The sequence below is a fragment of the Xiphophorus couchianus genome, chromosome 20 (genome assembly GCF_001444195.1).
Source record: "Xiphophorus couchianus chromosome 20, X_couchianus-1.0, whole genome shotgun sequence".
NCBI lineage: Eukaryota > Metazoa > Chordata > Actinopteri > Cyprinodontiformes > Poeciliidae > Xiphophorus > Xiphophorus couchianus.
In genome coordinates this window covers 25541897-25552664 of record NC_040247.1, presented here as the reverse complement: position 1 = coordinate 25552664, position 10768 = coordinate 25541897, and the positions used below count along the sequence as shown (strand labels likewise).

The window sequence follows — 10768 nt, the reverse complement described above, 5'->3', positions numbered from 1 at the left end:
ATACTTGTATTAAAAGTGCCAACAGGGCCATTGTCATTAAAATGTGTGTAACTTCGTAAAATGTGTGTATCATGTGTAAAATGTGTGTATCATGTGTAAAATGTGTGTATCACTTCGTCCTGCTGTAGCAGGACGAAGTGATACCAAATAAAAGCTACATTGACAAACTGCTGTCTTCATTCAAAATGCAGCATGAATGGTCTTTATTCATGGAGTGAAAACCTGACGACTTGAACATGAAACCTTCTTGTTTGGACAGGATGAGCGTCCCCACTATTCATCCCTCATCCCTGCAGACATACCATGTGCATGAAACCACACACACACACAATCTTTGTTCAATAGGTGGAGGTACTCCTTTTTTCTTTTTTTTAATGCACAGTGTGGGCGGAGTGACTTTTACAGGAAGACTTGATCCTACATGCTTCGAATTCCCTGCACACTTTTTTCCAGTTGTGCTGGTGCAGAGGCCCTCTTGCCTCCAGCTTCTTCCCAGGATGCTGCTGCTGCTGCTGCTGCTGCTGCTGTGGATTTGCGTCTGTATCAATTCTCCGGTTCAGGTCCAAGGAGCTCTGGTTCTTTCCCAAAGAGATGGCCTGAGACAGGTATTTACTCTGAACAACATATGAAGTAATTTGTATTTGTTTTACTCGCTTTTCTGCAAAGGAGCTTTACTGTGTATCAGGAAAAAAATATCTCTCTCAGTTCTACCATGGAGATGGTTTGATTCTACCATGGTTTGAAATGACAGATTCGCATCCAGGAGAAGTGGAGGGAAAGTCAAATGTGATAATGTACATAAAAGGCCAAACCATCAATGTCTTTCTTTTACCAGGTAAATGTTTTTCTTTTTGTAAAACCGGACTTAAAAATAAAAAGGACTAAAGAATTATTCTTTTTTTAATTATTATTTTCAATACTCTGAAGGCACTGGGGAAAAGATTTCAGCAGGGATGTGAAAACGGGAAAGAACGTCCTCTGCTGGTTCGTGAACGATGACGGACACGGCCTCATCGACGGATCAGCTTCAGACTACACTGTGCCTCACCTTTTCACTTTTTAAATCTTAGAAACTCACCATATCTGCAACAACATTGGTCTAAGGTGGTAAAATACAGTGGATTTTGAATTTCCAGTTGTAAATCATTATGCAATTAATACTCCTTTGTAAGCTGTGTTGAAGGAAGGTGCTGCAGGTCGCTGCAACGTAAGTCATGCACTAATTGTCTAATGCTAACGTTTACTGATTTGTTTAGACGTTTTTGTGTCTGGTTTAAACTTTTTGCTCATGAGGCATTCAGTGGTAATCATCTTAAGAAAGAAACTAACTATTGGCTTTGCGCAGTGTTTTCTACCTCTTTGGTAAACCATAAGCTTCATAAAGTTCACAGGGACTTTGTCGTCACTATTCCCTTCCTATTAACAAATAAAAGTCTTCAAAGTGTGGTCTTCATTTGGATTTAATCCATTTTACAATGATACTTCAAACATAAATTCTTTGTGTGCAACTGCTTTCAGAAATCAATCGTTAGCCAATAGAGTGAACTTGTGGGTAATATATACACCTGTGAAGTTCTTCGCTAAAACATTGTCTGCCTTTATCTACTTACCATACCATACCATACCATACCAACTTTATTTATAAAGCACTTTAAAACAACCACGGCTGATACAAAGTGCTGTACATCAACACACAACATAAAAATAAAAAGCATAAAATAAAAACTTACAATTTAAAAACAAAAACATCCAATTTAAAACTAGATCCCGCTAGAGTTGAAAGCCAAATAAAATAGATGCTTAAGTGAATAATGGTTTATAAACCCATTTTTACCACTTCTAACTGAAATTAACAAATACTTAAGTCTTGTGTTTACACCACAATCATAAATTGATAACATTTATAGTTTTCTTTTAAGTACTAAAATTCAGGCCAGTGCCGCCATTTCCTTTCTCAGCTATTTGAAAATCAAAAGCAGGAAGTGAGTTGCGTATATATTCCACAAGGGGCAGAAGTGAGGCAACACTAATGCATTTATTTACGCAGATAACGGAAAATGCGGGTGTTGAGTGTATAAGCTTGTTTTTGTTTTTAACAAGAAAAACCCGACCAAAACCAATTTTTTAGCAAAGTCCTTAAGTTAAAGTTAAACTAAATGTTAAACTAGCTTTATATGAGCTAGCTAGCTAGCTGGCTAGCTGTTGCAACGTAACAGCGTTGAAGAATGAACCGTTTCTTAAAGACATTTCTGGGGAAAAGTAAGTTAATTTGACCCGAAATATTCGTATTGTCTTATTATTGGGATATTTCTGATCGTAGCCTTTAATTAAATCGTAATGCGAGGATGGTGATTTGTTTGACACACCCGCTGCTAATTGGACAGGAAGAACAGAGAGGTATGTTATGTTTTTTTCAGTGGTTTAATAAATACATTGCTACACTTGAGGTAAAATACAAGATTATTAATATTAATATGAACAATATTTAGAGACGAGCTTGAATTACCTTATTCAAATAAATCAAAAAGTAACCTCAAGTTATATTCAATACACATAGTGATATATTTTAAGCCTCTTAATTCAGTTAGTTTGGATGTTTATGGCTTACAGTTATTGACACAAAATTCAGTTTCTTAAAAAATTGAAATATTAAAAGGTTTTAACGTATTTTTGTTTATTGACCTGTATATAAATTTGTCTACATTTAGGGCTTCTCAATATCAAGAAATGTATACTGCTGCTGAAAATTGTGATGAATATATTAATTGTGATTAACCAACCATTTTCTAAGTTATTCCTTTTGACCACACATGTTCCCACCATCCTCTGAGAACTTTAACATTTCACACACTGAGAACATGAATCAGACATTAAATCAGACATTAAGGACATTTTAGAGGTGTAATGGTAAATGCATTTGAACAGAAAATATTTTCTAGAGCCATATCAATTTGGTTCACATTTACTGAACTAATACAGCGCCGCCATTTTATACCTGAATACATGGAGAATGTTTAGGTCAGGAACTAATTGCCCGACTCAACACTTTGTCATCGATATCTGCCAATATCAGTCATTCATATCAGTATCAGTCAGATGAATAAAACTGATATTAACTACCGATATTTATTTCAATCTCACCAAAACTCCGACGACACTTGAAGTACTTCACCAACTTTATTAACAAACCAACCCATTTTGACTTGAGCCTTTGGCCCTTATGACGGCCACAAGCTAAAATTTATCAGCCTGTTATTAAAGTTGCTTCCTCAGTTCTTCATTTGTTTCTGGAGTCTTCACCTCACCAGATATTTGTCCCTCCCGTAGTCATTGCTTCTTGAGCGAACACACAAATAGGTATTCAGAACCTGGACGTGTTTCATTTCTTGTGTTGAGCCACTCACAAACCAAAGATAAACTTCGGAAGCATTCTATCGTGGCTGAGGAGAAAAAGTGCTGAACTGCTGCTTAATGCTTGAAATCTTAAGTTTCTTAGTCTCTTAGAGGAAAATAAAGTTAATTTTGAAATCAACGACCCAGATTGGAGAAAAAACAAAGATGTAGAAACAAATCCAAGTTGTTTGACAACAAGCATAAAGCCTCCACAGTCGGTGACAATTTGAGGAGCCATGTCAGCACAACCATCCACCGGGAATATTTAGAGAGCCTCATACTTACCTCTGCTTTCAAACTTTATGGAGATGCTAATTTCGTTTTCCAGTGGGATTTTATCCCTTTCCATACAAAGAAATTTACTAACACCTGGTTTAAAGGCCATGGTAGAATTGTACTTGATTGGACAGCAGACTGAAGCCATTAATTGATGTTTCTGTGTCTGTACGTTGAATTCTTGACACTTTACTGAATGCATGCTTACATGTCAGGTTGGGTCTGAGGAGGGAACCTAAAATCTATTATGTATGTGCATGTATGAGGAAACTCCTTGTACTCCCCGCTCTTATTTCATAGCTATGTGTGAGCTCTAGTAGACACAGGGCAAGTGTATTAACCTCAGTCATGTCGGAAGTTCAGGAGTTGAGAGGGATTTTGTGATGGTGGTGAGGGGCGGGTGGTTCTGTGCAGAAGTGTTTGACTGTGTGCATCTGTCTCCTTGTATGCTGGTGTTTTTGCAAGCCTTGCTGATTAACAGCAGATGTGGACAGGCTCTGGGTGTCGGGGGCCAACTTCAGAGGGCCCCCCACTGTAATAAGTTTGGGCTCTGTTGTAGAAAATGGCAGCCTCTTTACACATGGGTGATATTATTGTTTGCTGAACACACACTTAACCCCAGCAATATTGGAAACCAGAAAAAAAAGTCAGTCTGAACTTAAAGGAGGAGTGGATGATTGTTTTATGGGAGGGAGTACATGTAAGTCTCCTGCTTGTCCAGCAGAGGGCGTCAGAGAGCTGTTAATCCAATTTCTGCCAATGCCGCTGGAAACGTGAAGGTCCTGCCGACTGGATTGACTGCAGTGGCTCGTTTTATTCAAATTACAAACAAAATATTTTATATCGTTAAATGAGTTACATTAATGCACTAACTAACCTTGGAAATTACGTTTTAGACAAACTTCCGAGTTCATTATTAAACAATTTTTAGAGACTAGCTTTATTAAACATTTGATCAACATCACATGTTGGTCATATTTAATATTTGTCAAGCTATTTTTAGCTGTCTACTCTTACCCTGATAACAGCCTCATGAAGTCTGAAGGATAGCCTCAATTTGATATTGTCAATGTAACAACCAAATATTATTTCAAAGTTATGCAGTTACTGTCACTGATATTTCCTTGTTGAAATGGTCTCTGTCTGGCTAATTACTGAAAATTGTTACCTTATTAACTATATAACAAATACGTATTTGCACCTTCATATTTGCACTAACCTCTCCTACCCCCAACACACACACACACACACACACTCTTTGTTTTGTTTTTTTTTTAAGAACGAACCAAAAGCCATAAATAAGCCAGAATTGGCCCTCCTCCTGCATGGAAGTTTTTCTTAAAATATCAATGTTTTTACATTATATTATTTCATGTCAGTTCTTCTTTTCTAAGTAACAGTTTGACAGCTTTAAAACTTTCTCCTCCAGCTTCCTGTCTGTGAGTTTTTGCCTCCCAACCCGCACGTCTCTCTACCTTTTGTCCCCGTATGAATATTTCACATTGCTGCTGTCGCTGGTGCGTGATGTGGGGCACTGAGCGCTCATTGTGTGAACGCAGTGTGGGTGCTGCGGTATGCAGCCTCTTGCCGTGCAGTGTGTCGTGACAGGCGTGTGGCTGCTGACGCCAGCCGGCCACCTGTCGGCATGTCCGTTTGTCCATCAGTTCAGTGACACCTGACCGTTGATTACAATGTTGCACCCACACGCAGACATCGGAGACCAGGCTGCATGTTTTTCCTTCATGGACAAAGTTCTCTGTTCACATTTGTCATATGAGGGTGACACAGATCTATTATGTTGCCTTTACTACATAGGGTGCAAAGGAAACCTAAGCTGCAAAGGCAGCATAGGTTTGTGCACACAAATCTATGCTGCACACAAATCTCAAACCTTTTGCAGCCTCTAATAGTAATGCTACTGAAATATTTTAAAATTGGAATTTAGATTTTGTTTGTAAAAAAAAAAGAGAAAACAAAAAAAAACATGAAAATGGCACAAATGGATAGCTGAAATGTGGTTACACTTGCCAAAGGTAGAATTTGAAATTTACTATTGTAATTATTTTTTTCTGAATATGTTAAAGTCATAAGGACCTGGCAAAAACAATAACACACTTTGCAATTTTTCACACTTTATTTAAAAACACATTAAACCAAACTTTAATGTGTTTCATTTGGATTTTGATTGGTAGAGCCACACAAAATAGCACATGAATGTGAAGTGGGGAGGAAAATTGAAAATAAAAAATAAAATAAAATAAAAAACTAAAAAGTGTTGTGTGCAGCCTCCTTCAGTCAAAACAATAACAGCTGCATGTCTTCTGGGGTATGTTTCTACCAGCTTTGCCCATTCTTTTGTGCACAATAGCTCAAGCTCAGTCACGCTAGGTGGAGAGCAACTCTGAGCAGCAATTTTCAAGCCTTGCCAAAGATTTTGAATTGGATTTAGGTCTGGGCGTTTATTGTTATACACCAACATGCTCTTGTGTTACAGACTACATTGGAGCTCAGGCTGTATGATTTGCATTGTTGTCGTCCTGTGAGATTAACCTCCACACAAATCTTTTGCAGCCTCTAATAGATTTTCTTCCAGGATTGCCCCATTTTTAGCTCCATCCACCTTCCTATCAATGCTGACCATCCTCCCTGTCCCCTCTGATCAAAAGCATTGCCACAGCATGATGCTACTACCACCATGTTTCTCTGTGGGGACAGTGCAGTTGTTAGTTATATGTCAAACAGTGCTTTGCATTTAGAGAAAAAAATGTGAGTTTTGATGTTGTCTTATCCCCTGGTTGGAGCTCTCTTTGCTTGGCCTGTCAGCTTCGGATGGCCACGTCTTGATAGGTTTGCAGTTGTGGCAAACCTACCAAGCATTTCAGATGGCAAGAAATGCTTCATGAGAAGTTTGAAGGTTGGCATATTATCTTAGAACCTGACTCTGTGTTAAGCTTCATCTCTCACCTGTTTGGTTTCTTCCCTGGTTTTCTTTGTGATGCTTGTTCTTTAATATTTTCTAACAAAACTTTGAGGCTAGCACAAAACAGCTAACACAACACTGTTTATAATTAGATTAACTAACTCACAGGTAGACTCTATTTACTAATTAGGTACCTTTTAAAGCATGTCTTTGGATTTTATTTAGGGCTTTAGGATTTTTAGTTGCACAAATATTCAAGAAGTATGAACACTTTTGGAAGGAATTGTAATTTAACCGTAGCAGTATACATTTTTCTATAGAAACTGTATAATTTTATGCTGTGGTTATGCTGGTCTGCTCGTCTCTGCAAAGCACCAGGGGGACGAGGTGACACTGCAGGGCGCTTTGGTGTAATCCTCGGTATTCGGCGCATCTCTCCAACTGCAGAGGTGAAAAGTTGAACCCAGTGTTGACCTTCTCCTGAGAGAGGCTTAGCTCTGAAGTCAGGCGCAGGCCAAAGGCACAGGGAGGATATTCTCAAGTTCCTCTTTCCCTCCCTCACGTGCTCCGCTTCTCTCCTCCGCCGCCCCCGCTCCCCTCGCACACGGAAACAATTAGCATCTGTGATAAGATGCTGTACATATTTCCACCATTTCATCCCACCAGTTGTGTTTGTTTGTTTTTCCGTCGTGACGAAAAGCCTTGTGTCCTCCTGTCACGCCGCCGTTAATCACCGTTCCATCGCATGTAGGTGCAAGGAGCTGGAGAGGGAGAAGGGTGGAGAAAGAGACTGAGAGGGGCCTAATGTTTATCACTGCGGGGAGTTGGATTCCAGATGTTGAGATAATGAAAAAAATAAGCAAACAATTATGCAAAAATAGACAGAGCGAGGGGGGAAGAAAAGCACGACCAGACTGATAGACGACAGGAGTGATTTTGAATGCAAGTTTTGATTTATCAGATGTAATTATTCAACAGTTTTCCATCATCAGCCCAAAGCAAAAGGAATTAGGACGTTGTAGTTTCATAGCTCGATTAATAAATGAAAAGACAGACAGCTTTGACGGAGGCATCCATGGCAAAAACACAACAATAATTTGAAGGCTTCAACAATGTATGTATACTCTTACGGGACAGCGTGCTAGCCACTGTGTAAGACGTAGAAATCTTATCATGTGTCGTATCGTGGGCCTGGGACCAGCTTATCCACGCTATGTTTTGCTAACATCAGCCTGACCCAGAAATTTCTAACCCAAACTAAGTCTGACATCCTCCCAGTCCAGCAGAGCAGGGCAATACACGGCCTCCAGATATGAGACTTGACAGTAGATGCCGGACTGCCCCCCACCTCTCCTCTCCCCAATCTGTTTTAGTTTTAGAGTGGTTGTGATAACCTCAGCCTGACCCTCTGATTGGTCTAATCTCCCCCCTTATCTTTTCTCACCAGTCAGCTGACGGAGCGCTGGGCGGGGATTGGCGGCGGACCCGGCTCGCGGAGGAGGGGTTTGTTTGGCGTTGTGTTGATGTTGCACTTAGACGGTGAGAAGTTTAGTCTACTGTCTGAACCACGGCAAAAGCTTCAAAACACAGAGGCAAGGAAGGGAATGTTTGGGGTCAGGATCCAACGGGGCAAACGTCACGACTCGATCGGGGCTGTAAACTGTGAAATAATTTTCATAGTTTCACTGATCCCTGGTAATGTGCACAAACATGATCCCCTATCAGTAAATTCTTGTTGTTATAGCCTCTGTACACAAGGGGAGTGCCTCTGTCTGAACTCACGCTTCGATTCGTCACCGCAGTAATGTGAATGGGTCTCGGTCCGTTTTCATCGATAACTCACAAGGTGTAAAAAATGAAATAACTGCATTGCTTCGGTTGCTCTGGAGGAAAAGACAATAGAAGCTGCAGTTTGGAGCGGTAGCTGCTCCAGGCAGCCTGTTTGCAAAGCTTTAGAGTCAGATTAGATCAGAGCACTGCTCTGTTTGTTTGTTTTGATTTGGGAGGGGTTACACTCCTTAGGGATACCCCCCACACACATCCGCACCCCTTCACACACACCCGCTATCACACTGCTATGCCTCCCTAGGATCCCCCCTTAGGGCAGAGTCAACTGGAGCCCCCTATGACCTCCCTGTTACCCCTTTCTGACCCATGTTAGCCAAGGCATGCTCAGAGCAGAAAAAGTAAATGAAGGAAGACTCTGCTGTGTCTTTAGTGTCTGCTGGACCAAATCACAACCAGACTGGTTCTCTCTGGGGGTGCAGGCATTGCCACCCAGGCATGCTGGCCCCACTCCAGCCCTGACCAGGCTTGTAAGAGGTTCATCCCGGTGCTGACCTCTCTTTCATCTGCCTGTGTGTCTGAGGTGTTCTCCAGAGAAAGACTGGCTTCGGGCAGCTACTGCACCTTGTCCATGTTTTGCAACTGATGCGATAGACACTCAAAAAACGGTGTTGGAGAAACTTAGTATCAAAACTTTATTTGTGGTGAAGTACAGTTAACTTAGAGATGCACTGGTGAGTTTAACTTTATGAACTGACATTTTGACTTGTTTGAAGCTATAAATCAATAAAAGTATATATTTCTAGCTTTTCTGCTAGTAACAGTTATTACTTGTTTATATTGTAGCAGGGAGTGTGATAAGACAGGATTTCATTTTTATCTTAAACTAAAGACAAAGTATTTCAACTTCGCTTTATAAGTTTTCTTCAGCATTTTTGAGTATGATATAAATATGGAATATTAATAATAAAATAAATATTAAGTTAAAAGTAAAAAATAGCTTGCTTTACGTCTTAATTCAGTAACAGATTTCAAGCAAACAAGGTTGAAAATGTAATAACTCGGTGTGACATAGTGGCACTTATGTATGCTGAATTCACATTTGATGCATTCAGCCTTCCTGTTATCTGCTCAAAGTCTTGCTCCCTCTTGCTGCCCAATTGAACACCAGATGTGTCTTGACCTCTTTGCATCCTTAAAAAACACCTAACATAAACACCTAACATTTGTCTTCTTTGCTCAGGAGAAACTTCCACACTGCAGAGTGTGGATGCTATCTGCTAAAGTCATCTCCAGGTCAATTTGTTCCTTCGCCAGTTTGATGAAACATCTTCCAGGCAAGTACAAATTAATGTCTTGTGACAAATGTTTAGTTTCCTTTGAAAGAGTTCTTCACTCAGTAGGATTCTCCACACTGAGCATGATGCATACATTAGTCAGAGAGAGATTGGATTACAGCTAAAAATCACCTGATCCAGATCACCAGCTAGTTTCTGTGGGTGATTCTAAAATTATTTTAGTAGAAGTCCAAGTTAGGTTGTCACAATATATTGTTTCAAACTCTAATATCCCCGTATTGACAAATAGTAGACAACTTAGCGCTTAGTAGAAATGTTAATATCCTTTTTTGGAACAATATACCTTGGCTTAAACTGTGCAGGAACTACATTTTATTGCTGTGTTTATCTGTGTGCTTCCGTTTGCCTGTCACCATGCTGCTAATACACTGAAATTGCAGCAGTTCAATTTCTGTTTCTGGTCATTTTTCATCTTATTTCTTGGACCAACTAGAGTATTTTGCTTCTGTTTCTGACTGTAGTTTCTGCTCCCATAGTCATAGTCCCATGAAACAGTCTTTTGTTAATGATTACTCCTTACAATATTAGCTACATTTGCTGCTAATTCCTTTACAATTAATGAGAGGACTAACTAGAGGAGGGGAGAAGGATGTGCTATTCATCTTGCGCCCTTATTTATTTGGTAGTTTTATGTGCCTTGGTTAATTTGTACTTCAGTAGTTGCACCATGCAGACGTCACAGTGGGGAAACGCAACAGAGCGTCGGTTGTAGTGCTAGCAGCTAGCGTCTGGGCTTAATTCCAGTTGCCAGCTTCCTTCGGCTTTTCCGATTTGTTTAATAGAAACTGATGAACAACACTTTCGGTTTTGGCTTTGCTTACAAAACTAAAGACGGTCCCAAAGGGTCTTTGCCATGTTAACAGAGTGTCATATTTCCAGCAGCAGCGGCTCACTGTTTTGATTAGCTCTTAGCCCAGGGATTAGCCAAGGCAGAGGACAGTCTGTGTTTCAGCAGCACTGTTGTGTAAAGCTGTGTGCCTTTTGTATCAACTTTGATGAAACAGTCATTTTAAATAATACAATTTTTCTGTATTGA

General features: G+C 39.9%; 1 long non-coding RNA gene across 1 annotated transcript; it reads left to right on the top strand.

Annotated features, from left to right (window-relative positions):
• The first annotated feature begins 111 nt into the window (after window positions 1–111).
• Window positions 112–1447, top strand: LOC114135911 (uncharacterized). Its single transcript, XR_003593683.1, has 2 exons — window positions 112–835; window positions 928–1447. It is a non-coding gene; the product is annotated as an uncharacterized LOC114135911 (long non-coding RNA).
• The last annotated feature ends 9321 nt before the right edge of the window (window positions 1448–10768 follow it).